Source organism: Peromyscus maniculatus, chromosome X (genome assembly GCF_049852395.1).
Source record: "Peromyscus maniculatus bairdii isolate BWxNUB_F1_BW_parent chromosome X, HU_Pman_BW_mat_3.1, whole genome shotgun sequence".
NCBI lineage: Eukaryota > Metazoa > Chordata > Mammalia > Rodentia > Cricetidae > Peromyscus > Peromyscus maniculatus.
The window spans coordinates 55260588-55277246 of NC_134875.1; the positions used below are offsets into that span (position 1 = coordinate 55260588).

Genomic DNA, 16659 nt, shown 5'->3' on the forward strand with positions numbered 1-16659 from the left:
TAAGCCTCTGTGTGTTTACTTGGGACTGAGAGTCTGCAGGACCGGGCAGGATACAGGAAAACTTGTGGCTACAATTGGCACCCTGGTGTAATATCCCTGGCTGGCTAATTGCAGAGGCCATAATTTCCTGCACCCCCAGACATACACTGTGGCCCCTGTCCCCCTGTGCCTGTGTCTTTAAGCCCGTCACTATTCTCCCAAGCCCACATGGACAGGTGAGCTCTTCAAGAGCCACTGGGGCTGTAATGATGAACCACCCACACGTAGGGAGCACCAGATATAGCCAGAAATCCAAGGTAGTCTGCTTAAGGGGTACAGGGAATGTATTAGGATATAAATTGGAGAAATAACTCAGTACACAGAAAAAGGCAAAATAATCTCAGATTCCTGAAAGGTTGATATCCTGACCCATGCTGCTCCTGCTGCCTAAGTCAGTCCACACCATAAAGCCCAGAGGGAGGAGGAGAGCAAGGCATTCATACCCCTCAGGTCCTCAACCTGCCTGAGGCCTTGCACAATGGGCTGGTACCTCAAGGTCATAGGTAGAACAGGTACCCACTACAAATATGTCTTATTAATAATTACTTTTGTTTCTATAGGCAGTGATTTTATGAGGAATATCCTCAGCTATCCTGGAAATTATTTTGTAGTCCATGCAATTCTTGAACTCACAGAGATGCCCACCTCTGCCTCACAAAATCTGGGATTAATCTCATGCACCATATTTAACGCCAGGCTTCAACATGTCTTAAAATATATAATAAGGATGAGATGGACTATTTGCTTGTTTAGGTTTTTTTCTCCTCATAGTATAACAACACTTGATTATTTTAAAAAATACGAAATGGACTGACTTGGAAAAGTTAGGGAAGTCTGGGCAGTTAGTGTGACATCAGTCACGGGTTGATAATCTCTTCTTAGTTCTTAAGTCTCTTTATTAACATCGGGTATGCTTAGTGCTCTAGTTTATATTTCCACAAAAGAACACACCTTAGCACTCTTTTCGCCAGGGCACCATACACTGTAAAGAACACAGTTGTAAACCTTTCAATACTTAAGCTTATATCACATGTAAGGAAATCCTCTGCTGTAATTGGGTTCAGAGTTTGCACACCGATTTTGTCATGGTCGATTTTCCCGATCTATGGAGGTTTTTTCCAAACAGTGGCAGAGCTGCCAATAGGCTGGCTGGATGTCATTTGATTCACCCACACAAAAATCAAGGTGTGTAGATGGGGAGTTCTTCAAGTCCTGGATTTGTCACATTTTCTTCCCCACTGAACTTGACAACTGCCATCCATGACCATATGTGGGCTGGTATAGAAACAGGGCCCCTCAGCCCTGCCAGTCTTACAGATCTTGTGGCCCCAAAGGGTGCAGATTGGAGCTCCTGGCTCCAACTTGCACCACAGCTTCAGGGCAGTCCAAGTACCAGGGCTCCTCAATCCTTAACTTTAGCCACTGACAGAGCTCTTCTGTAGGTGTGGGACTCAGTGCTCCTTAACCCTTAGTACAAACTGAAATGTAGATAGGCTTCTGGAACCCTCCACAGCCAGGACTTTCATTTGCTCTTTCCTGTCAGTCCTTCTCCTTCTTCAGTGTCAACCCTGCTAGCTCTCTTGACCTCTTTCTACTTCCCCAGCACTTCTTTCTTTCCTGGCCCCTTGAGGTTTTTCAGCTGTTACTTGTTCAGCTGACAGCTGGTTGCCCTGTCTCTTCTCCTACTTCGCTTTACATTCCCGGAGTCCTCTGTCTATGTTTCCCTGTCCCTGTCTCTCTGTCCCTCCCCCTCACCTCTGTCTCATGCTCCTTACCTGAGACACAGTCTTCACAGCCCAGGTGATCATGGGAACATGACCCTGCTGCTGCCCTCGCTGATAGCTGAGATTACAAGTGTGACCCACTACACTTGGTTCTGCTGGTGCTAACTCCATTCCATCAGCTATGGTACTGAACGTAGGTAAGGGAGGACAAAGCAAGAGAGGCCTGTTCTTGTGTCTAATGCTACAACACCAGGTCACACAGCCCAGGAGAGCATCTTTCAGGCAATCCTCAGCAACCTGATTGTATTTTGTAGCAATTACAATCATCTGGAAGAAAGAATCACAGCCTTGCCTCTTAGCATCAATCACCATCACTCTGGTTTGTGTTGTGTCCCAGTGCAGTTTTGCCTCTCACAATCACTGAGGCTTTGCTTTTAAACCAATCAAAGCCTTGTGTCTTAGCACCAGACACTGCAGTACCTTTCCAAGGCCATCATAAAAAGGGCTCCCCTCAGGCTTATTGGAAATTATTCCATGCCCTTCTAAGTTTCCCTGAGGCTTGTGATAACACTAAATCTAGTGCAAACAGTTTCACAAGAGACAGGCTAGAGCCATATCCTAGGACTAGCACAAATCAATTGTGGTCTTAGGACAGTTTTCTCGGGGTATCTGTGGAGGGTTCAAGACATCTGCTGAAGACTTGAGAAGTCTGCCTGGCTGTTGGACTTACAGTCCTCTTGCCCAAGGTAGCCAGGGCAGCAAGAGGAGTCCACACCTGCCAATTAAGTTAGTACATGCTTTATCATCATTGATCATAGGAAAGATAAATTAGCAAATGTTTTTACATCAGAACTCAAAGATCACCAACAGTAATTTAAAAACAACCCTGATTTTGATAATGCATTAGCAGTATTTGGAACTGGCCACCGGCTCCGTGAGGCTGGGCCTTTCTAATCTCACTCAAGTGAAGGTTTGGCAGGCTGGTCTCTTGCATCTAGTAGTTTCTTCCCCTGGTCAGGGTGTTCTTGATGAAGTAGGAAGGGCTTAACCCTAGAGATTATTAGTGGACAAGTCGCCCATATGTGGCTTGCACCATGTCTCTGGCAGAAAGGACTGGGTGTCTTAGTTCTCTTATACTGCAGTGATAAAACACCATAGACAAGGCACATTATAAAAAAGTGTTGAATTGAACTTACACACCCGAGGGTCCCAGCCCCTGATGTCTGGGTAGAGCCATGTCATAGATCCAACTGAGAGCAATTCACATCCTGACCTACAAACAGAAGGGGAAAGAGAACTTGCAATTGGCACAAGTCTTTTCATACCTCAACACCCATGCTCAGGGACACACTTCCCCCAAATGTCCAAACCTCTTCATCCTTCCTAAACAGTAGCACCACCTGGAGACCAAGTATTCAAACTGACGTGTCCATCAGGGCCAGTCTCCTTCAAACTCACACATTGTGTTTGAAGGAGAATAGTGGTTGAATAGTGGCTCTTTTCTCTGCAATGTTGGTTCTCCAATGGTGTCCTCAAACTGGTGGAGAGCTCAGGAAGCTCTCATTTGTTATGAACTTTCTAAAGTTAAATCAAAATCATGTAAACAATACAAATAGACCTATAATCACTAGAGAAATAGAAGGAGTCACTAAAAGTCTGCCAACTAAAAAGCTGAGGTCTGTAGTTGGTATTTTACTATTTACTCTTTGGGGTCTCTCCACCTGCCTCCTAAATAATCTCATATAGACTTATTATTACTTATAAATGCCCTGCCTTAGCTTGGCTTATTCTAGCCAGCTTTTTAATTTGAAATTGCCCCATTTCCCTTTTTCCTCTGGGATTTTACTCTTCTCTATTTCTGTATGTCTTTTGTTTCTTTCTTATTCTGTGTCTGGCTGTGTGGCAGGATGGCTGGCCCCTGGATTCCTCCTCTCCTTCTCCTTTTCTCTCCCCTGGCTACCCTGATTCTGCTCTCTTCTATTTAGTCTCTCTGCCTGGCTGTCCAGCCTATTATTTCTCCTGCCTTGCTATTGGCCCTTCAGCTCTACAGTAGACCAATCAGGTGCTTTAGATAGGCACAGTAACAGAGCTTCATGGAGTTAAACAAATACAACCTAAAAGAGTACAACACATCTATACATCATTAAACAAATGTTCCACAGCATAGACAAGTGTATCACATCTTTAAGTAATATTCCACAACACAGGGCAAGACAATTTTAGAACAGACTTATAGCAGACTTTCAAAAAGAGTTCATGTCAATACCCCTCAAAATATTCCAGTAAGTAGAAAAAGATGGAACATTGCCCAATTCTATTGAAGAGACTGCAGTTCCCATATACCTAAACTGCATAAGAATCAAGAAAGAATTACAGATCAATTTACCTCAGACCAAAGATGTTAAAGTACTCACTCAAATACTCACAAACAAAATCCAATAACATATCAAACAGTTCAGCAACCATAATTAAATAGGCTTCATCAGAGCATTGTAGGCATAGTTCAACATACAGAAAACAGCTAATGTAATCCAATATATAAATTACGTGAAAGAAAAAGACCACATGACCAGCCTGTCCAAAATTAGAAAGAAAAAAAAAACTTTTTTTTTTGAGACAGGGTTTCTCTATGTAGCTTTGTGCCTTTCTTGGAACTCACTTGGTAGCCCAGGCTGGCCTGGAACTCACAGAGATCCGCCTGGCTCTGCCTCCCCGGTTCTGGGATTAAAGGCGTGCGCCACCACCGCCAGGGTTTAAGCCATGCAAGCTAAGGCATATTTTAAAAGAGAACAGAGGTATGAGAAGAAAGGTTTCAGGAAACTTCACATACTCTCATATATCCTAGCATATTGCTAGTCAGCAAGACAAAGTTATTTATTCCACATAATAGTGTCAAGTTGAACTAATACTACAACATAAAGTTGAATTAAATTGATGGGCCTGAATAATTTAAAGTAGTATTTATTGTCATCCTGCCTTGTTTTAAATAGCATAAGGTGGTTTATTATTATTTTCTATTTTGATTGAAAATAGATTATTTTCTCATCCAATAAATGTGATTAAAAATCCTATCAAAACCCTAAAGTGGAAGCCGTAAATTATATTCAAATTACATGAAGGAGACCCTTCAGGTCTCTATGAATGGGAGATCAGTCTCTCTGCATTCATATAGGCTTTAATCAACTATCTTAAGACCAAGGGGATGTAGCTCAGCGGTAGAGCGCATATTTCGCATTTATGTGGTCCCGGGTTCGAATCCCGGCATCTCCAACGGTTTTTTTTCTTTTTAACACTTGAATTTTCTTTTTCAGGATGTTTCTGCACAAGGTGTACTAGACTTCAACTTTTTGTTAGGGGATCATATGTGCATAGCTAATTATTGGATGAAATTATTGTATGAAATCTGTCACCATGATAACAGTGTTCATCTATGACTGTGAATATTTTTCCATGGAGACCACCATAGACTAGTGAGTACAATGAGGTCATGCCTCTGATGTTTTGTTTAAAGAAAAAAAAAAAACTCAGCTTTGTTGCTGGTAGCAGTGTCTCTAATGCGTACTATTACTGTTATTATAATTATTTTTATTGAAAATAGATTGTTTTCTCATTCTTTATTCCTAACAATCTTATCAAAACCCTAAACTGGAAGCAATAAAATATAGTCAAATGTCCTGATGCAGAAATTTGCGGGCAATATGCATGCTGGATCAGTCTTTCAGCATTCATATAGGCTTTGGTCAAGGAGGCTTACAACGCGGAGATGTAGCTCAGTGGTAGAGCGCATACTTGGCGTGTATGAGGTCCCGGGTTCGATCCTCGGCATCTCCTAGTACTTTTAACTTTCGTATTTTGCTTTTCAGGATGATTCTGCATGAGATATCAGAGACTTTAAATTTTAGCTAATTATTGGATGAATGTCCATCTGTCACAATGACATCAATGTTCATCTATGACTGAGACTACTTTTCAATGGTGACCACCATAGTCTGGTGAATAGAACATGGTTGTGCCTGCAGGGATATGTTTTGCTCACAGAAAAAAATAGCAAGCTCAAAGCCGGGCGGTGGTGGCGCACGCCTTTAATCCCAGCACTCGGAAGGCAGAGCCAGGCGGATCTCTGTGAGTTCGAGGCCAGCCTGGGTTACGAAGTGAGTCCCAGGAAAGGCACAAAGCTACACAGAGAAACCCTGTCTCAAAAAACCAAAAAAAAAAAAAAAAAAAAAACCAAAAAAAGAAAAGAAAAGAAAAGAAAAAAATAGCAAGCTCAGCTTTCTTTCTGATGGCAGTTTCACTAATGGGTACTATTATTGTTATTATTACTTTTTATTGAAAATAGATTGTTTTCTCATTCTTTATATGTCCTAAAAATCTTATCAAAACCCTAAACTGGAAGCCATAAAATAGCCTGAAAAGACCTGAAACAGTACCTTGTAGCCAATATGAATGCTGATCATCTACTCTCATAAGTGCTTTCATCAACGAGGTTGAGAACATTGGGCTGTAGCTCAGCAGTAGAGTGCATGCTTTGCATGCTTTGTATATGCGAGGTTCCAGGTTCAAGGTTTTGTTTTGCGGCATATCTCTGCACATGGTGTCCCAGACTTTATCTTCCTCTATGAGGTTATATATGCATAGCTATTTATTGGATGAAATGCTCATCTCTCACAGTGACAACAATGTGATGACATTTCCATGGAGACCACCATATTCTGGTGAGTAGAATATGGTCACGCTTCGAGGGCTATATTTGGTTTACAGAACAAAAAAGCAAAGCTCTGCTTTCCTGCTGGTGGCAGTTTCTCTAATGGGTGTGCTTTCTCTGGTGATAACAAGGGTGAAGAGTTCTTGCTTTGATAGAAAAGAAGGGAGGGCTGGGAAGATCCATTCCCAGTTACTGAACAGGGGAAGCTATGCTGTCGTCATAGAAACCTGGGTTCATTATGATGACTGTTTTCAATGGCGACCCTGGTGATGTCCTGGAAAATGAGCATTCCTAGTTTTGGACTGAGCTGAGCTTATGGATTCCTGGAGGTGAGCACTGGAATCTTCCTTAGAGTGGAGAGGCAGATTCAGGGATCCCAGACCCCAGTAGGTTCACCCCCGCTTCGGGATTTGTAGGAGTGTGTCTCCAGAAGGAGAGAGACTTGAGACTATTGTGCCTCTTCAGTGTGCTGTTCTGTGCAGGGGTGTGCTGGAGCCATTGTCCAGGCTAGGTGTTCTGAGGGAGGAAGCAGGAGGGACATAAGACAATGTGAGCACCCTCTGATCCCAGTTTCCTGCTCTGTGAGAAGGGAATGAGATTGCTCACTCGGGATCGGTGGGACAGTAAGTGGTAAAGCCTAAAGGGAAGTCAATGATTACCCTGCATATCTCAGATGATTATTTCAATATGCAGTTGGTTAGAGGATTTTCTTTTTCGTTTTTAATACTTTGAGGTTTTATTTGCTTTTGAGACAGCAGTTCACTGTGTCCTACCCTGGCTGAGAACTCTCAGTCATTCTCCTGCCTCAGCTGCCTCGTGAAGGGTCTCCAGGTGTGGAACACACTGTGCTTGGCACCAGTTTGGGATTTTAATTTCCATTTTTGTGATACCCACCCTCCAGGTGGCCCTGATGTCTCCTCAGAATCCCTGCCATGATGCTCTCTGCACATGGCATTAATATTTCTAATGAATCACTTATGAAAAGGACAGTCCTATCAATGTCCCCTTGAACAACACACCTGAAAGCTTTCCCATTTCTCAATTTCTATTTTCTGCCTGATTTTGTGAGCTTTTCTGTATGATTCATAGAAATTCTTTATTGAATATATGTTTTTCTAACTTTTCTCCTAGCCATAGAGTTATCTTCTCCATTCTCATCCATCCTCTGGAAGAGTGCTAGATTTTAAATTGTAAGGATTCCACCTTCTCCAGTTCTTCAATTATGTTTTTTATTTGGTGTCTTGTCTGTGAAATTTTCACTCAGTCCCAGAGACAAGGATTTTCTTCTGTGTTCTGTTCACTATTTATAGGTTTATTATTATTTTATATTTTATATTTATAGGTTTATTTTTATATTTTTATTTTTATATTTTCATATCTCCAATCTATTTTGAGTGGTGTTTGCACATGATATGATTTATATTTATATTTGTGGATATGGATATACACTTGCCTCTGCATTGTTTGCTGAAAGACCATCCTTTCTGCATATTTGTGAAACATCAGTTCTCCAACATTCCAGGCATGGTACATATTCCAATATTCCCAGTGCCTGAGAGGCCGCAGCAGCAATATTGTTAGTTCTTTTCAGCCCAGACTCTGCACAGGCTTGATGTCAGCATGGGATACATAGGAAAATGTTGGTGCACAGTAGGCAATGGTCTGTAAATGTGTGGGTATAAGCAGAGACTGTAGATTTTGGACTTTTACTTGCCAATGTTGATTCCAATAGCATGCTGGTCCAATTACTGTCGGTTCAAATGGAGTATTCCTATTAGGCAATGCTGGTCTCTAACTTGGCCCCTCTGTGTTGGACTGACCTAGCATCTTGTCACTAACAGAAGAAGTTGGACCCGACATTTAAAAATATCAGAAAATATCCCTTTTACAAAGCCTTAATTTTCTGCCAGTCAAAGGACTGAGTGTCATCACATGGTAGCTAATGCCTGTAGCTGAAGTTTCTCTGCTTTACCATAATAGCCCACTTAATATTTCTACCAAAGCACTCAAGGAGTGCCTTGATTCATAGTTGTCTTCATTCTGTTACTAGACAAACTGCATGCAACTATTTCTGCATTGTGACATGAAATGTTCTAACCTCAATCTGTGCCACTCATATTTTCTCACTCATATTTGATTCCAGAATAAACTCTCTCTTCTTCCTTTGAGGTGAGAGCTGTGTTTTTGCGTTGACATTTGTCAGTGTGAATTTGTGTATTGGGGGACAGCTACCCACCAACACCACAAGAATTTTCTTGACTGAGAGTAGCAGGAAATGTTAGATAGAAGGATTTCCATTGTGGAGGTAAACAGAAAATAAAGGATATCCTTGAGAGGACCTGGAACCTATTTCAATGGGCCCCGGCTGTCTCTTCCCTAGGATATTTATAGAAATGACAAGGGGTGGAGCAAACGACCTCCCCGCAGCACAGCCAAGTGCAGACCATCTCAGACACCTGCACTCAGGCCTGTGGTCCAATCTTCCTCTCTATGCAGACCTGCTGGGTAAAGCGACGAGGAACCTGAAAACGGGCTCCCTCAGTGTGTATTGTTATACATTTGTGGATATGTCTCTGAAGTTGCCAGGCATAGTTATCACTGAATGTTAAATAATGTGCTCATGTCATTCATACATTAAGAGCATATTAGGATCAAGTGTGGTGTATATTTTTCTCCCTGTTATTGCTTAGCCAATATCATTACCCCGGTGCCTTAATGATTCCTGTGGGATATAGCAAAGACTAATAATATATTCGTTAAAGTTAGTTAAATCTATTATTACTGTGATAGGTTTTATGTGTTATAATTCTACTACTGCCTCTTCATGATGATCTGATGTTTAATATATTGCTTACTTATTCTCCATAGTTATTTGTTCATGGATTTATCTCAGTATGTCTCAGAATACCTATTATGATTACTCTCTCATATTGGCATTCTGTGTTTTGATGTTCAATTTGTTCCAGTATTGGCCAGAGGAGTCCATTAAAGATGCCTCTGGAGCATTTCCTGAGTCTAAACATTGCACTGTCTGAGGCCTTGTATAGAAAGGAATTAATGGTGCCCACCTCAAAGAATCATTTTGAGGCCTGAAGAGACAGAAAGCAGACACTTGTGTTGTGTGTGTCTAGTAAGGCAAATTTCCCGTGTCTCTTTCACGCTGTCAGTGTGATGACTCTGGCTTGAAAGTAGTTCATGAGTACACACAAGGGAGAGCACTTGGCAAGGTATGGCAAATGAACAAGCTCTCATTTCCACCATGTGTATGCATTCCCAGGTATCACTGTGTGTGTCCATGGTGATGTGATGAGCTGGAAAGAGGAAAAGCGTCATTGTATACCTTCCACTGATGGAGTCTGCACAGGTAAGGCACTGCCATTCCATCCCCTGGGTTTTATTGCTTTCTCGTTCTGGATTCCTCAATTTCATGTATTTCTTTCCCCCTATGCTACCTAGTAATCTACAGGGAAGGGTTTATTCTCTGTGCTTTCCCATCCCATAAGCCCACTCTTGTAGCAAGTGCAATCATAGCTGCAGTCTTGCAGCCTCTAGGATCTGCCCACTTTCCTCTCTATTCTAGGTGTGCTTTCACTGACTCTCTCTTCTTCCCTGACACTGTGACCTTGCTCTCAAGTTCCCTCCCCACCATGTGGCTGCATATGAACCCTGTGTATCAGCCATGCAGGCTTAATTCAGATGGGACAGCTTTCCTCTTTTTTCCTGCTCATTTCTTTCCTTGGTGCAGCATAGATTTGCAATTACCTGCCCTGGAGCTTTTCAGTTTTTTCTTTCTCTCTTTTCCTCCTTAGGTTTATTTATTTCATTCTCTCTGTGTGAGTATTTTGCCTGCATAAATGTCTATGTACCACTTGGGTGCCTGGTATGCAAAGAGGTCATCAATGGCATCAGATCCCCTAGAATTGGAATTGTGCATGGTTATGATGCTCCTGGTGGATGATGGGAACCAAACCTGGGTCTTTTGCAAGAACAAGTGCTCTAAAGACATTAGGGTTTCTCTTTTAAATTCTAATGCCATTATTCTCCAGAAGTTAGAGAGATATCTCTGCAGTTAAGAGCCCTTGTTCTTGTTGAAGACCCTTGGTCAGTTCTCAGAACCCATATGGACAGTCATAACCATCTGTAACTTCAGTTCCTGGGGATCTGACATCCTCTACTGACCTCTTCCAGCACAGCAATACAAGACCTGTACATATATGCACACGGGCAAAATACCCACACACATAAAAATCATAAACACGAGGCAGGCGGATCTCTGTGAGTTCGAGGCCAGCCTGGGCTACCAAGTGAGCTCCAGGAAAGGCGCAAAGCTACACAGAGAAACCCTGTCTCGAAAAACCAAAAAAAAAAAAAAAAAAAAAAAATCATAAACACATCTTAACTTTCTATTGTCATCAAAAATACATTGACTCTTTTTAAAAATTATGTTATTAATAAGCCCAAGAAACCCAAAAGTATTCGCTGTTATTTCTGGAATCAATATGTGCTGTGGGATATGGTTCTGTATGCTGTGATTATATGTTGGTCTCATGATTGATAAATAAAGCTGTTTGGCCAATGGTGAGGCAGAATAAGTTTAGGTAGTACATTCAAACTGAACATGGAAATGAAGAAGGGTGTAGTTGCAGCAAATGCTGGGAGCTGCCTCCAGGAGAAGCAAGATATGAGAGAACAGATAATGCCATGAAGCCTAGTGGCCAAACACAGATTAATAGGAATGGGTTGAGTTAAGTTCTAAGAACTAGCTGGCAAGAAGCCTGAGCCATACGCCATACAGTTTGTAATTAATATAAGCCTCTGTGTGTTTACTTGGGACTGAGAGTCTGCAGGACCGGGCAGGATACAGGAAAACTTGTGGCTACAATTGGCACCCTGGTGTAATATCCCTGGCTGGCTAATTGCAGAGGCCATAATTTCCTGCACCCCCAGACATACACTGTGGCCCCTGTCCCCCTGTGCCTGTGTCTTTAAGCCCGTCACTATTCTCCCAAGCTCACATGGACAGGTGAGCTCTTAAAGAGCCACTAGGGCTGTAATGATGAACCACCCACACGTAGGGAGCACCAGATACAGCCAGAAATCCAAGGTAGTCTGCTTAAGGGGTACAGGGAATGTATTAGGATATAAATTGGAGAAATAACTCAGTACACAGAAAAAAGGCAAAATCATTTCAGAGTCCTAGAAGGCTGATGTCTTGTCCCATGCTGCTCCTGCTACCTAAGTCAGTCCACACCATCCAAGGCCAGAGAGAGGGGGAGAGCAAGGCATTCATGCCCCTCAGGTCCTAAGCCTGCCTGAGGTCGTCCCTGGGTAGAACAGATACCCACTACTAATATGTTTTTTTATAATTGTTTTTGTTTCTATAGATAGTGGTTTTCTGAGGTATAGCCTTGGCTATCCTAGAAACTACTCTGTAGTCCATGCAAGGCTTGAACTCACAGAGATACCGACCTCTGCCTCACAAGTGCTGGCATTAAACTGATTAAACATAATTAATGCCAGGCTTCAATATGTCTTAAAATATATAATAAGGATGAGATGGACTATTTGCTTGTTTAGGTTTTTTTCTCCTCATAGTATAACAACACTTGATTATTTTAAAAAATGCATAATGGACTGACTTGGAAAAGTTAGGGAAGTCTGGGTAGTTAGTGTGACATCAGTCACGGGTTGATAATCTCTTCTTAGTTCTTAAGTCTCTTTATTAACATGGGGTGTGCTTAGTGCTCTAGTTTATATTTCCACAAAAGAACACACCTTAGCACTCTTTTCGCCAGGGCACCATACACTGTAAAGAACACAGTTGTAGCTGGGCGGTGGTAGCCCACGCCTTTAATCCCAGCACTCGGAAGGCAGAGGCAGGCCGATCTCTGTGAGTTCGAGGCCAGCCTGGGCTACCAAGTGAGTTCCAGGAAAGGCGCAAAGCTACACAGAGAAACCCTGTCTCAAAAAAACAAAAAAACAAACAAACAAAAAAAAAAACCCAGCACAGTTGTAAACCATTCAATACTTAAGCTTATATCACATGTAAGGAAATCCTCTGTTTTTTTGTGTTCAGTTTGCACACTGATTTTGCCATGGTCGATTTTCCCGATCTATGGAGATTTGTTTCAAACAGTTGCAGAGCTGCCGATAGGCTGGCTGGATATCATTTGATTCACCCACATAGAAATCAAAGTGGCTAGATGGGGAGATCTTCAAGTCCTGGATTTGTCAGAATTTCTTCCCCACTGAACTTGACAACTGCCAGTCATGACCATATGCGGGCTGGTATAGAAACAGGGCCCCTCAGCCCTGCCAGTCTTACAGATCTTGTGGCCCCACAGGGTGCAGATTGGAGCTCCTGGCTCCAACTTGCACCACAGCTTCAGGGCAGTCCAAGTCCCAGGGCTCCTCAATCCTTAACAGTAGCCACTGACAGAGCTCTTCTGTAGGTGCGGGACTCAGTGCTCCTTAACCCTTAATACAAACTGAAATGTAGATAGGCTTCTGGAACCCTCCACAGCCAGGACTTTCATTTGCTCTTTCCTGTCAGTCCTTCTCCTTCTTCAGTGTCAACCCTGCTAGCTCTCTTGACCTCTTTCTACTTCCCCAGCACTTCTTTCTTTCCTGGCCCCTTGAGGTTTTTCAGCTGTTACTTGTTCAGCTGACAGCTAGTTGCCCTGTCTCTTCTTCTACTTGGCCTGACATCCCCACTGTCAATGCCATTGCCCTGTCCTCTATGTCTCCCTGTCCCTGTCTCTCTGTCCCTCCCCCTCACCTCTGTCTCATGCTCCTTACCTGAGACACAGTCTTCACAGCCCAGGTGATCATGGGAACATGACCCTGCTGCTGCCCTCGCTGATAGCTGATATTACAAGTGGGACCCACTACACTTGGTTCTGCTGGTGCTAACTCCATCCAATCAGCTATGGTACTGAACATAGGTAAGGGAGGACAAAGCAAGAGAGGCCTGTTTTTGTGTCTAATGCTACACCACAAGGTCACACAGCACAGGAGAGCATCTTTCAGGCAATCCTCAGCAACCTGATTGTAATTGGGACCAACTACAACCATCTGGAAGAAACAATCACAGCCTTGCATTTTAGCATCAATCACCATCACTCTGGTTTGTGTTTTGTCCCAGTGCAGTTTTGCCTCTCACAATCACTGAGGCTTTGCTTTTAAACCAATCAAAGCCTTGTGTCTTAGCACCAGACACTGCAGTACCTTTCCAAGGCCATCATAAAAAGGGCTCCCCTCAGGCTTATTGGAAATTATTCCATGCCCTTCTAAGTTTCCCTGAGGCTTGTGATAACACTAAATCTAGTGCAAACAGTTTCACAAAGACAGGCTAGAGCCATATCCTAGGACTAGCACAAATCAATTGTGGTCTTAGGACAGTTTTCTCGGGGTATCTGTGGAGGGTTCAAGACATCTGCTGAAGACTTGAGAAGTCTGCCTGGCTGTTGGACTTACAGTCCTCTTGCCCAAGGTAGCCAGGGCAGCAAGAGGAGTCCACAGCTGCCAGTGAAGTTAGTACATGCTTCATCATCATTGCTCATAGGAAAGAAACATTAGCAAGTGTTTTTACATCAGAACTCAAAGATCACCAACAGTGATTTCAAAACAACCCTGATTTTGATAATGCATTAGCAGTATTTGAAACTGGCGCACCGGCTCTGTGAAGCTGGGCCTTTCTAATCTCACTCAAGTGAAGGTTTGGCAGGCTGGTCTCTTGCATCTGGCAGTTTCTTCCTCTGGTCAGGGTGTTCCTGAACAAGGAGGAGTGGCTTAAGCCTAGAGATTATTAGTGGACAAATCGCCCATATGTGGCCAGCACCATGTCTCTGGCAGAAAGGACAGGGTGTCTTAGTTCTCTTATACTGCCGTGATATAAAACACCACAGACAAAGCACATTATAGAAAGTGTTGAATTGAACTTACACACCCGAGGGTCCCAGCCCCTGATGTCTGGGTAGAGCCATGTCATAGATACAACTGAGAGCAATTCACATCCTGACCTACAAACAGAAGGGAAAGAGAACTTGCGATTGGCACAAGTCTTTTCATACCTCAACACCCATGCTCAGGGACACACTTCCCCCAAATGTCCAGACTTCTTCATCCTTCCTAAACAGTAGCACCACCTGGAGACCAAGTATTCTAACTGACATGTCCATCAGGGCCAGTCTCCTTCAAACTCACACACCGGGTTGAATAGTGGCTCTTTTCTCTGCAATGTTGGTTCTCCAATGGTGTCCTCAAACTGGTGGAGAGCTCAGGAAGCTCTCATTTGTTATGAACTTTCTATACTAAAGTTAAATCAAAATCTTATAAACAATACAAATAGACCTATAATCACTAGAGAAATAGAAGGAGTCACTAAAAGTCTGCCAACTAAAAAGCTGAGGTCTGTAGTTGGTTATTTTACTATTTATTATTTGGGGTCTCTCCACCTGCCTCCTTAATAATCTCATATAGACTTATTACTTATAAATGCCCTGCCTTAGCTTGGCTTATTCTAGCCAGCTTTTTAATTTGAAATTGCCCCATTTCCCTTTTTCCTCTGGGATTTTACTCTTCTCTATTTCTGTATGTCTTTAGTTTCTTTCTTTTTCTATGTGGCTGTGTGGCTGAGTGGCTGGCCCCTGGCATCCTCCTCTCCTTCTCCTTTTCTCTCCCCTGGCTACCCTGATTCTGCTCTCTTCTATTTAGTCTCTCTGCCTGGCTGTCCAGCCTATTATCTCTCCTGCATAACTATTGGCCCTTCAGCTCTACAGTAGACCAATCAGGTGCTTTAAACAGGCACAGTAACAGAGCTTCATGGAGTTAAACAAATACAACCTAAAAGAGTGCAACTTATCTATTTATCATTAAACAAATGTTCCACAGCATAGACAAGTGTAGCACATCTTTAAGTAATATTCCACAACACAGGGCAAGACAGTTTTCGAACAGAATTATAGCAGACTTTCAAAAAGAGTTGGTGTCAATACACCTCAAAATATTCCAGTAAGTAGAAAAAGATGGAACATTGCCCAATTCTATTTAAGAGGCTACAGTTACCCAGATACCCAATCCTTATAAGAATCAAGAAAGAGAGAGGATTACAAAACGCATTGTGCATAAAAATCATGAAAGGAAGGCTCTCAGACTGAAGTATAACACAAAGGAATCATGGTTCACAGAGATATACTGACTCTCATTTTGTTACTAGCAGGTCACTTGAGGATCAGTACTTGTCCACCAATGCCCCAAAGCTAGACCACGATCAGCAGTGAAATGTTTTTGTTTCTCCCCTGCCCCTCATCTGACTTTTCCCTCCTTCCCTCCTTCCCTCTCTTTTTTGATTTTTCTTCATTTTATTTACATTGCTCTCATTCTTTGCTACCTTTACTTGTTTGCTAATACTCCTTGTCTTTATCTAGCAGTTATATATATAGTAAAGTCTTATTTTGATGGCAGTATTTGTAGTATTCCTATAATTATTGAGGTTGAGCAATGTCCTTAATTGTAGACTTGGTCGTCTACAATCTGGCATCTTCTCTGGTTATATTTGTTACATTTTCAGTCACTTGAACATATATAAAATATTTATTTAATGATTTTGTGTCTTGAGACATACACCAGATGATGTGAGAAAGGGGGGACAGAATGTAACAAACCTCTTATTTCAGAAGCTTACAGCTCATATAGTGAGATACAAAAACATACAGAAAGTAACAGTACATTAGGGTTTTATGAAGAAACAATCCCTGCAAATTTAGTTATTGAAATAAATTAAGTGATAAATAGTGTATGGGAAAGTTATGAAACAAGATGACCAGCATGTCCAAAATTAGAAAAAAAACAAAAAACTTTTTAAGCCATGATAGCTAAGGCATGTTTTAAAAGAAAATGGAGGTATGATAAGGAAGGTTTCAGAAAACTACCCATGCTCTCAGATATCCTAGCATATTGCTAGCCAGCAAGTCATAATTATTAATTCCACATGATAGTCTCCAGTTGAACTAATATTACAACATAAAGTTGAATTAAAATTTTTGGCACTAAATAAGTATTATTCAAGGTATTATTTATTGTTACCTTGCCTTGTTTTAAATAGCATAAAGTGGTTTATTATTTTTTCCTTTGATTGGAAATAGATTATTTTCTCATCCAATAATGACATGAAAATGCTATCAAAACCCT

At 42.0% G+C, this 16659-nt stretch overlaps 1 long non-coding RNA gene and 2 other non-coding genes across 12 annotated transcripts in view; all 3 read left to right on the top strand.

The window, feature by feature from the left end:
- LOC121826045 (uncharacterized) overlaps positions 1-16659 on the top strand; it is a 49691-nt gene that overhangs the window by 5955 nt on the left and 27077 nt on the right. For all 10 annotated transcript variants that reach the window (XR_013048306.1, XR_013048307.1, XR_013048312.1 and 7 more), the window contains exons 5-6: positions 5075-5233; positions 9746-9832. This is a non-coding gene — a long non-coding RNA (uncharacterized LOC121826045). The remainder of the gene's footprint in view (positions 1-5074; positions 5234-9745; positions 9833-16659) is intronic.
- On the top strand, positions 4962-5033 carry Trnaa-cgc (transfer RNA alanine (anticodon CGC)). Its single transcript has one exon. It is a non-coding gene; the product is annotated as a tRNA-Ala (tRNA).
- Trnaa-ggc (transfer RNA alanine (anticodon GGC)) lies at positions 5523-5594 on the top strand. Its single transcript has one exon. It is a non-coding gene; the product is annotated as a tRNA-Ala (tRNA).